The sequence below is a fragment of the Copadichromis virginalis genome, linkage group LG2, assembly GCF_057382275.1.
Source record: "Copadichromis virginalis isolate Kocher_CV1m ecotype Utaka linkage group LG2, C_Virginalis_male_GT1.1, whole genome shotgun sequence".
Lineage (NCBI taxonomy): Eukaryota > Metazoa > Chordata > Actinopteri > Cichliformes > Cichlidae > Copadichromis > Copadichromis virginalis.
In genome coordinates, this window is record NC_140619.1 from 16084680 (window position 1) to 16095318 (window position 10639).

Genomic DNA, 10639 nt, shown 5'->3' on the forward strand with positions numbered 1-10639 from the left:
TGCATAATGACTGAAACCAGCCCACTGAAGGAACAATGGGCTGGGATGTTTGTACATACAAACCCTGAAGCACGTACAAACTCCAAAACACGTACAAAACACAACAAAAGTGCTCCAGGATGCTAGGCGCAGTGTTTGGCTTTTGTTACCTAGTGGCTACACAAGTCAGCAAGTACAAACGACCGGATTTGGTGTGTGGTAGTAACAGGTAAATGAACATTTTTTTAAATTATTTGAATATATATGAGTGCCTGTGTATAAATACACAAACAATACACATATGCTTTTAATTGTGTAATTTAAGTTCAGTTAACGCTAGAAATGTGTTTTGGAGTTTGTATGTGTTTTGTCTCTAGGGGCCACCATATATATTTATATATAACCATATATAAATAAAACCACAGGTTTTTTTTTTACATTAGTAATTCCTTTTGTGCATAATTTTATATTGTTGTTAATAATAAATTAATTAAAGCAACAAAACAATTGAAGAGCCGGTTGGGAGCCGAAAGAGACTGTTCTCTAAAAAGAGCCGGAAATCCCATCACTACTGCTAACATCATAATAAAGCATGATATTTCATACTATTACTGTGCCGTTACGGGTGCATGTCTGATGCAAGGGCGTGAACACCTTTCTCATATCACCACTCTGAAGACCGATGGGCGTTGTCAACAGGTTTACTGACATTCAAAAGGGTAAAACTAGAAACAAGACAAAAAATACAGTCAAGACATACATAAGCGTAGCATAACATACATTTATACACCGCAATACTAATACACAGCATATGTCTAATTATATAAACTTTTAAACAACTACTGAGGCTATCTCAGACGACCTCCGACATCGCGGATAGCTAGCTTAGCACCGAGATTAGCTTTACGGTCAAATACTGCGCTAGCGGCAACATAATGTACAAAAACAAGTTGTAATTTAACTTTAAGTACATACCGGCGATACAACCGTAAACCAAAGATGTAGACAGTAAATTTTCCGACAGGACACCATAAGCCGTGTGCCGATATGTCTCTCTTTCTTTCACTCGCTTCCTTTCCTTGAGCTGACTTCCTGTTCAATAAAGTTGTTTGTTGTGTGGGGTGATGGAGCACCTCTTCAACCTGAGCCCGAGGTTGGGAAGAGTCCCACAGCTCTGGAAAACCTCCTGTGTTGTACCAGTGCCAAAGACTTCACGCCCCAAGGACCTCAACAGCTACAGGCCGGTGGCTCTGACGTCCCACCTGATGAAGACCCTGGAGCGGTTGGTCCTGGCTCAGCTTCGGCGCCTAATAAGCTCATCACTGGACCCACTTCAGTTTGCCTACCAGCCTGGCATTGGAGCGGATGATGCCGTCATTCACCTCCTACATCGTTCCCTTGCTCACCTGGAGACCGCTGGAAGCACTGTGAGAATCATGTTCTTTGATTTCTCCAGTGCCTTCAACACCATTCTTCCCTCGGTTCTAAAGGACAAGCTGGTGAACTCTGGAGTGGACCATCACCTCACTACCTGGATCCTGGACTACCTCACCGACCGACCACAGTATGTGAGGACTCAGGGCTGTGTGTCGGACAGGGTCGTCTGCAGTACGGGGGCCCCACAGGGAACGGTTCTGGCTCCGTTCCTCTTCACCATCTACACTGCAGACTTCTCCCACAATTCCACCCAGTGCTTCCTGCAGAAGTTCTCTGATGACTCTGCAATAGTCGGCCTCATCACTGATGGGGACGACAAGGAGTACAGAGGTCTGACCCAAGACTTTGTGGACTGGTGCCAGCTGAACTACCTCCAGATCAACGCCAGTAAAACCAAGGAACTGGTGGTAGACTTCCGCAGGCACAAGCATTCTCCACTGCAACCACTGAACATCCAAGGTATGGACATTGAGGCTGTGGACAGCTACAGGTACCTTGGTGTTCATCTGAACAATAGACTGGACTGGACTCATAACTCAGACGCCCTCTACAGGAAAGGGCAGAGCAGGCTGTACCTGCTGCGGAGACTCAGGTCGTTTGGAGTGGAGGGCCCACTCCTGAAGAAATTCTATGACTCTGTTGTGGCTTCTGCTATCTTTTATGGCGTGGTCTGCTGGGGCGGCAGCATCTCTGCTGGGGACAGGAAGAGACTGAACAGGGTGATCCGAAGGGCCAGCTCTGTTCTAGGATGCCCTCTGGACCCAGTGGAGGTGGTGAGTGACAGGAGAATGGCGGCTAAGCTGTCATCCCTGATGGACAACATCTCCCACCCCATGCAGCAGACTGTGACAGCACTGAGCAGCTCCTTCAGTGGGAGACTGCGGCACCCACGGTGTGGGACGGAGAGATTTCGCAGGTCTTTCCTCCCAACTGCTGTCAGACTCCATAATAAAGACTTTAACTGATCAAGCACACACATCCATACATATGCAATAATACTAAGTGCAATAATCCTTTCTGTCATCGTTGTATTTTTACTCAGTTGTATATAGTATTTGTATTTGTATTCTATTTTTATCTTATTGTATATTTATTTTATTTTATTCTACTGTATATAGTATTTTATTTTATTCTATTCTGTACAGTTGTGTACTGTATTTATTCTTATTGTATTCTAATTTTTGCCTTATAACTTTTGCACTGTCCACTTCCTGCTGTGACAAAACAAATTTCCCACGTGTGGGACTAATAAAGGTTATCTTATCTTATCTTATCTTAAACCATTTCTACGGTGCATTACTTGAAACGACCACAGAGGGCGCTAAAACACATAACTAACAACGTACTGGGAATAATATTTTAGTGATACAGAACACTCCCCGCCTGGCGTGAATAAACGCCACGATTAAACGTTGAAGAAAACAACACGTTAAGAAGGCACCAAGGGTACGATCTCTGAGATAGGTCTGGTCAACACCTTTGTACCATCTGATTTAACTACCTTAATTTCCACGGTACGTATTTTACCATCTTTACTTGGGAACACCTTAGTTATGAGACCAAGAGGCCACTCATTTCTTGGCACTCGACTGTCTTTGAGTACCACAACATTTCCTAAGCTCACGTTAGGCTGAATAGACTGCCATTTGCGGCGTGGCTGTAGGGTAGGGAGAAACTCTTTCCTCCATTTGTCCCAGAAGATGTTCGACAGGTGCTGAACCTGGCGCCACTGATGTTTGTAGAGGTCTGATGCTGTGAATTTTTCAGCTGGAGCCTGAAGGGGTGCTACCTTTTGAGTCAGGAGAACAGCTGGAGTCAAGATAAAGGGGTCACTTGGGTCTGATGAAACCGGGACGAGGGGTCTACAGTTTATGATAGCAGCCACCTCTGCCATGAAGGTGACGAGAACCTCATGAGTGAGTTTAGTGGTCTTAAGCTGAAAAAACATAGAGTCCAATATTCTCCGTGCTAAACCTATCATTCTCTCCCATGCTCCGCCGAAATGGGAGGCATGAGGTGGGTTAAAAGTCCATTTACATCCATGTTCTTTTAAGAAGGTGTGCACAGCTGTGTTGTCCAAGTTTGAAGGGATTTTCAGTTCTTTACATGCACTTACAAAATTGGTGCCTCGATCAGAGCGAACAGTTTTCACTGGTCCCCTCACGGCCAGAAATCGTCGGAATGCATTAATGAAGCTAGATGTATCAAGTGACTCTACCACTTCAATGTGAACTGCTCTAATACTCAAACAAGTGAATATGACAGCCCACCTTTTATTCTGGTTGACACTTCCTCTTGTACGTCGTGAAGACACAAACCACGGACCAAACACATCTAAGCCCACATTCGTGAACGGGGGATCCGTTGTGAGACGGTCTGGAGGGAGGTTTGACATTTTCTGTGTGCTCAAAGGGGCACGAAGTCTTTTGCAGGTAACACAATGATAGATGATTGTGCTCACTTTTCTTTTACCGCCCACTATCCACCATCCTGCGGAGCGAACGGCTCCTTCTGTGAAAAGGCGACCTTGATGCTGGGTCTGCTCGTGGTAGTGCTTTATGAGAAGCGCTGCAACATGGTGGTGGCCAGGAACTATGAGAGGGTTTTTCTCACCTTGGCTAATGTTTGAGTCTCTGATGCGACCACCTACTCTAAGGAGTCCTTCTTTGTCCAGATAGGGGTCTAAGGTTTTGAGATGACTGGTTTTGGGTAGTTTTCCATGTTTTTGCACACACTTGATTTCTTCAGCATACACGTCCTGCTGTACTGCTCGAATGACAAGGTTCTGAGCTTGCTTTAACTCATCCACAGTAAGTCCCGTTTCACAGTAATGCCAGCCATTACAGTGATTGGCTTTGCCTGGTGGTGATTTGAAGTTGTGGATTACATGTATTAGTCTAGAAAGAGCACGTGTGAGGGATTTCCAGGTAGAAAACTTGGTGAATCTGTCTGAGCCCAGTTCTTTAGTTGAGGCTGTTGTTTTGAGTGCGGTTACCTGAGGTCTTACATCTGCGTCCATGTTGGGTTCTACAAGGTCATAGGAGTCATTTGGAGAATTCTGAATCTGATGTAAAAGGTCAGGGCCGGTGAGCCAGTTACTAAGCGGCAGCTGGAATGCAGGAACAGAACGAGTGGCGTGATCTGCAGGGTTCTGACTGCTAGCTACATAGTGCCACTGGCATGGCTGAGAAGATCTGCGGATTCTAGTCACACGATTACTGACATAGACATAAAATCTTCTAGACTCGTTGTAGATGTAACCTAGGACTACTTTACTGTCTGTGTAGAAAGTAGTGTGATCTAGTTTACAGTCAAGTTCATCTGAGATAAGATCTGCGAGCTCAACCGCTAAAATGGCAGCACTAAGCTCTAATCTTGGAATAGTCTGATCTGGGCGTGGTGCTAGCTTAGCCTTACCCATTACAAAGCCTACTTGACTGTGTCCTTCTGCATCTGTCACTTTTAAATAGGCCACTGCAGCTATGGCTTTGGTAGATGCGTCTGAAAAAACACACAACTCTTTTTTCACGGCTGTTGAAGGGGAAATGTCTGTGTATGCTCTGGGAATGGTCATGTTAGGCAAGTCTTTGAGTGAGTCTTTCCACTGTGTCCAAGACTCTTCCATTTCGGGAGGGAGTGGAGCATCCCAGTCCCCATTTTCAGCTGTAAGTTCGCGTAGAATTGACTTCCCCTGTATGGTGACTGGTGCTACAAAACCCAGCGGATCATAGAGACTGTTTATTGTTGATAGAACACCTCGTCTGGTAAAGGGTTTTGACTCATCAGATACTTCAAAGGTGAAGCGGTCTTTACTTAGGTCCCAGAGGAGACCTAGGCTACGCTGCATGGGCACCGAATCACTTTCGAAGTCCAGGTTTTTTAGATTTTTGGCATGATCTTGAGTCGGGAATGCCTCTAGTACTTCCTTCCTGTTTGCTGCTATTTTATGCAGTCTTAAGTTTGAGTTTGCAAGTGCGTCTCGGGTTCTTTGGAGTAGAGATATGGCTTTTTCAACAGTAGGTAGAGATTTGAGTCCGTCATCAACGTAGAAGTCACGCATGACAAACTGCTTCACATCTGCATCGCAGTCCGGTTCGACGCGTTGGACAGACTGGTGCAGGCCATATATGGCTACTGCTGGCGATGGGCTGTTCCCAAAGACGTGGACCGTCATTCTGTACTCCACAACTTCTTTGGAAATGTCGTTGTCACGGAACCACAAGAAGCGTAAGTAGTTCCTGTCTTGCTCTCGCACGTTGAAACAGTAAAACATCTGTTCGATGTCTGCTGTGAAGGCAACGGCTTCTTTTCTGAAGCGTATTAGGACCCCAAGCAATGAGTTATTAAAATCTGGTCCTGTTAACAGAACGTCATTCAGGGATACGCCTTCATACTTGGCGCTGCTGTCGAAGACGACCCTGATCTGCGTGGGTTTACGGGGATGGTAGACACCGAATAATGGCAGATACCAACATTCCTCATCCTCTTTTAGTGTAGGGGCGATCTCTGCATGTTTGTTTTGGAATATTTTGTCCATGAAGGTGATGAAATGTTCCTTCATCTCTTTCTTCTTTTCAAAGGTGCGAAGAAGAGACATTAGGCAATTCAGGGCCTGTGGTCTGTTGTTAGGGAGCTTTCGGCGTGGATTTTTAAATGGTAAAGGAGCTGTCCAACTGTTATCTGTGTCTTTTGTTAGTCCTTCCTCCATTATTTTTAAGAAGGCATTGTCCTGGATGGAAGGTGAGATGTAGTTGTCATTTCTGGTTTGTTTGAACACATTACATCCTAAATGATCAGGTTCACAAGCACTGTCTGCCAGCTGGGAGCTGAAGTTGAGTGGAACTTGTATCCCACAATGTTTCTCTTTTATGTTGAAAACATTAGGACATGGCTCGAATGCTGTGGGACGTCCCCTTTCAGTTGCATTTGTGAACAGAGTCCTTACTGCAGGAGTTCTGTGGACGTCACCTAAACACACGTTTCCTACTATGACCCATCCTAGGTCCAATTTTTGAGCATAGGGTGCGTTGTTAGGGCCACTTATCTGTTTGCGGACTTTGTGAGCTCTAATGACATCCCGTCCAAGAAGCATTAGTATGGGGGCGTTAGAGTCCAAGGCAGAAATGAGGTGAGCCACTGACTTTAGATGGCTGTGGTGTCTAGCTGCACTGGGTGTGGGGATCTCGTCTCTGTCATTTGGGATATTTTTGCACTCAATTAGGCTAGGCAGTGAGATGTGGACTGAACCATCTAAAGCTGCCACTACATAACCTGTAGCTCTTCTACCCATTGTCTCTTTGGTACCTGCACATGTCTTAAGCGAGTAAGGGGAACTAGGGCCGCAGTCATTAAACAACTCAAAGAACTCCGGACGTACTAGTGATCTGTTACTTTGTTCATCATGGATGGCATAAAGCCTTACTGCTTGATGTGGGTGGCCTGCTGGGTAGACATTCACGAGACAGATTTTAGAACATGAAGTGCCTGCTTCATTCACACCACAAACCTGAGTGCATTTAGAAGTGATCTCCTCTGATTCAGTGGTGTCAGGCTCCCCGCCATGCTCTGCTGCTGGTTCGGTTTCTTTTAGCCAGGGAGCTGGTCCTGGGTGGAGAGCCGTGCAGTGCTTCTCATCGTTGCACTCGGAACACTGTACCTTGGCTTTACAGTTCTTTGCTATGTGTGAAGATGAAGCACAGCACCTGAAGCAAAAGTCATTTTCTTTTAAGAATATTTTCCTATCTAACAGTGTTTTCATGCGAAATGCTCTGCACACTGCGAGAGGATGGGCTTTCTTGTGAATTGGATAAATCTTTTCACCATGTACAGTTTTGTTTGGGAACCTCTGTGTGTCTGAACTAGTGCGAGAGATGACATCAGTTTTGTGCACAGAAATCTCTTTTTGTCTGTTTGCCCTCCAAGATAGTTTGTCTGGTCTGGGTGCATCAGGTGATGGTGTGAGGTTAAAGCTGGGGTCGTTTCTAGCATCAGCTTCTTGTGCAACAAAGTCTACTAGAACACTAAATGGTGGGAAGGAGACACATTTTGTGCGTTTGTAGTTGGCTCCTACCGTAATCCACCTTTCTTGCAGGTAGAAGGGAAGTTTTTGGATGATTGGATTTACTCCTCTTGCTGTATCTAGGAACGCGAGACCAGGGAGGTCTCCTTCAGCTTTAGCGCACTGCACTTCCATGAGCAGGTCACTAAATTTTCTCAGTTTTGCAAAGTCTTTGGATGAGATTTTTGGGAATGCATCAATTCTTTTAAACAGTGCATCCTCGATCACTTCAGCTGAGCCATAACATTGTTCAAGTCTGTCCCATATCATGTTGAGGCCATTGACTGGGTTGTTGATGTGTATGGCTCTGAGTTGTTCTGCATGTTCAGCCGATTCCTTGCCAAGCCATTTTAACATCAAGTCCATTTCTTCACTTGCCGTTAGATCTAACCCGCTTATAGCATTTTCAAATGAGCGTTTCCAAGCTCTGAAGTTTTGGGGCTTGTCATTAAACTGGAGCAGCCCTGTTGCCACTATTTCACGACGAGCAAAGTATCTGATGAAGTCACTCACATTTGATTCTCTAGGCTCTTTGTATAAAGGCCTAGCATCATGGAAGCTAGATGCTGACACCTGATTTGACCAATTGGTACTGTAATTTTTATTAGCATGGGGAGATGGGGAAATGACTGGAGTTTTTTGGCAACAGTCAGGATCATCTGTTAGACCAATTGGAATTTTTTGTGGGTCATTTTCCTTTTTAGGGCTTGGTGGCTGATCACAGGTGAGCTCTGATTTACTTTGTGTTACATTTTCATTTTGTGATTGTTGAAGAGCAGCATCATTTTCTTTTCTCACAAATGTAGATTGGCCAATGACATACTGTTTAGTTCGTTCTGCTGTTACTGAGGGACAGATGTTGCTGCGCGTTTCTGTCTGTGTGGCAGCAGCTGCTTCTAATGACTCTGCTTCAGCAATGGCTGAAGCTACATCTTTTTCATGCTGTAAATATTCGATGGATGCCTCGACTTTAGCTTTTGCTACTTCTATTTGTGCTTTTTCTACCTTCAAATCCATTTCTTTAGCTGCGAAGCTGAGCCGTGCCTTGGCTGCCTCAGCTTTTGCTCTGGCTTTGGCTGCTGCAGAACCTGTAGAGGAGGCACACGAAGCTTCGGACCGGGTCTTGAGGGATGACGCCTTGCTGGACATGTTGGAGTTGATTAGACGACTGCTGGCTCACTGCTGTATGCCGTGTTGCTCCCAGGCGTAGTAGTGGTCAGCTTCACTCTAGTGTGCGATGACAGCGTTATCTTTGTTCGTGCGGATGACGCCGTTTTACTGTGCCGTTACGGGTGCATGTCTGATGCAAGGGCGTGAACACCTTTCTCATATCACCACTCTGAAGACCGATGGGCGTTGTCAACAGGTTTACTGACATTCAAAAGGGTAAAACTAGAAACAAGACAAAAAATACAGTCAAGACATACATAAGCGTAGCATAACATACATTTATACACCGCAATACTAATACACAGCATACGTCTAATTATATAAACTTTTAAACAACTACTGAGGCTATCTCAGACGACCTCCGACATCGCGGATAGCTAGCTTAGCACCGAGATTAGCTTTACGGTCAAATACTGCGCTAGCGGCAACATAATGTACAAAAACAAGTTGTAATTTAACTTTAAGTACATACCGGCGATACAACCGTAAACCAAAGATGTAGACAGTAAATTTTCCGACAGGACACCATAAGCCGTGTGCCGATATGTCTCTCTTTCTTTCCCTCCTTTCCCTTCCTTGAGCTGACTTCCTGTTCAATAAAGTTGTTTCAAAACAAACCATTTCTACGGTGCATTACTTGAAACGACCACAGAGGGCGCTAAAAACACATAACTAACAACGTACTGGGAATAATATTTTAGTGATACAGAACAATTACATTGTATATGTTGTTAAGATAAAAGGTATGCTATTATACAATCCAGCAGAACGTCACTGAAAAAAACTGCAAAAAACTTTGAGTAATTTATTTTCTAGCATTGAATCTAACACAATCTGACTAAACAATAATATTCATGCAGTTGTCTGTGATGGTTCTCAGTCACAGGTCATCGTATGCTAAGGTGCTTGCAAAGAAAAGCATCTGGATTTCTTTAAATTGCTTGAAGACGTTTCACCTCTCATCTGAGAAGCTTCTTCAGTTCTAGGGTCAAATGGTGGCGAGTCCCAGATTTAAGCCCGGGGGGTATCCCCCCCAAAGACGGACAAAAGGACCCCCTTATGTTCCTCTAATCACCTGAGCCAAGGTGTGAAAGCGGGTGTGGGTCCCAATCAGCCAGGGTTTCGGGTGAGCTCATTGTGAAACCTGGCCCCACCCTATCATGTGATTTCCTGAGGTCAGATGGCCCAGGATGTGAGTGGGCGTTAAGGCATCTGGGAAGGGATCTCAGAACTGGACTATAGGGCTTTGGAGCGTGATGTCACGGGGGTGGGCGTGGAAAGGATTTTGGCCCGATCCGCCATTTTGGGGGTCTAAGTGAAAAAGGAGTGAAAGCATAGCCATGGTTCGTTCTTGCTGTGTGGTCGGCTGCAATGTTCGATCGCACGACCGGCAAGAGAATAAGCTTGAAAAGGGTTTGTCTTTTCATTCTTTCCCAACCTGGAAGCAACATGAGGCAGCTCGTGTATCGATGTTACCAAACGAAGGCGTTTAGCCTGGATAGCAGCTGTGAGACGAGCTGATATCAGTTCTCTTCCATCTCCAAATATCTGTTGGTGCTCCAGACATTTTCATTCCGGTAAGTTCTAAATATGTTCATATCACTCTTTATAGCCTATTAGTTTTATTTTCGATGCGCTCTGAGCTCATAGCAAATTAGAACAAACATGCTACTGAGTGATTTTGCAGAACTACCTTCTATTTATAGAGTTGCTAATTATTTGGCATTATTGCAGCAAACCAGCCTATGAGAAGGATGAAACATCGTGACTGGGTTCCAGCGCTACACAAGGGACCTGCTTCAAACATACCACCATGCCAATCAGATTACTTCTTCCATGTGAGGGTGAAGAGGTGACCCTCCAGGATAAGATGGTGAAGGTTTACTGCGTTTGGTGAACAGTGTGATAATAAAACCAGGGAAAATGAAACCTGCTCCTGTTAAATATTCTTAAGTATTGTGCTGTTAAAATAGCGGTATTTTTTTCAAAAGATAC

The 10639-nt window shown here is 44.8% G+C and overlaps 2 long non-coding RNA genes across 2 annotated transcripts; both read right to left on the reverse strand.

Moving 5' to 3' along the window:
* Nucleotides 1–664: 664 nt before the first annotated feature.
* Nucleotides 665–1047, reverse strand: LOC146717120 (uncharacterized). Its single transcript, XR_014921849.1, has 2 exons — nt 955–1047; nt 665–704 (listed from the first exon to the last, which is right to left on the reverse strand). It is a non-coding gene; the product is annotated as an uncharacterized LOC146717120 (long non-coding RNA).
* A 7779-nt stretch (nt 1048–8826) lies between these two features.
* On the reverse strand, nt 8827–9198 carry LOC146717121 (uncharacterized). The gene is made up of 2 exons (XR_014921850.1): nt 9117–9198; nt 8827–8866 (listed from the first exon to the last, which is right to left on the reverse strand). It is a non-coding gene; the product is annotated as an uncharacterized LOC146717121 (long non-coding RNA).
* Nucleotides 9199–10639: the final 1441 nt, after the last annotated feature.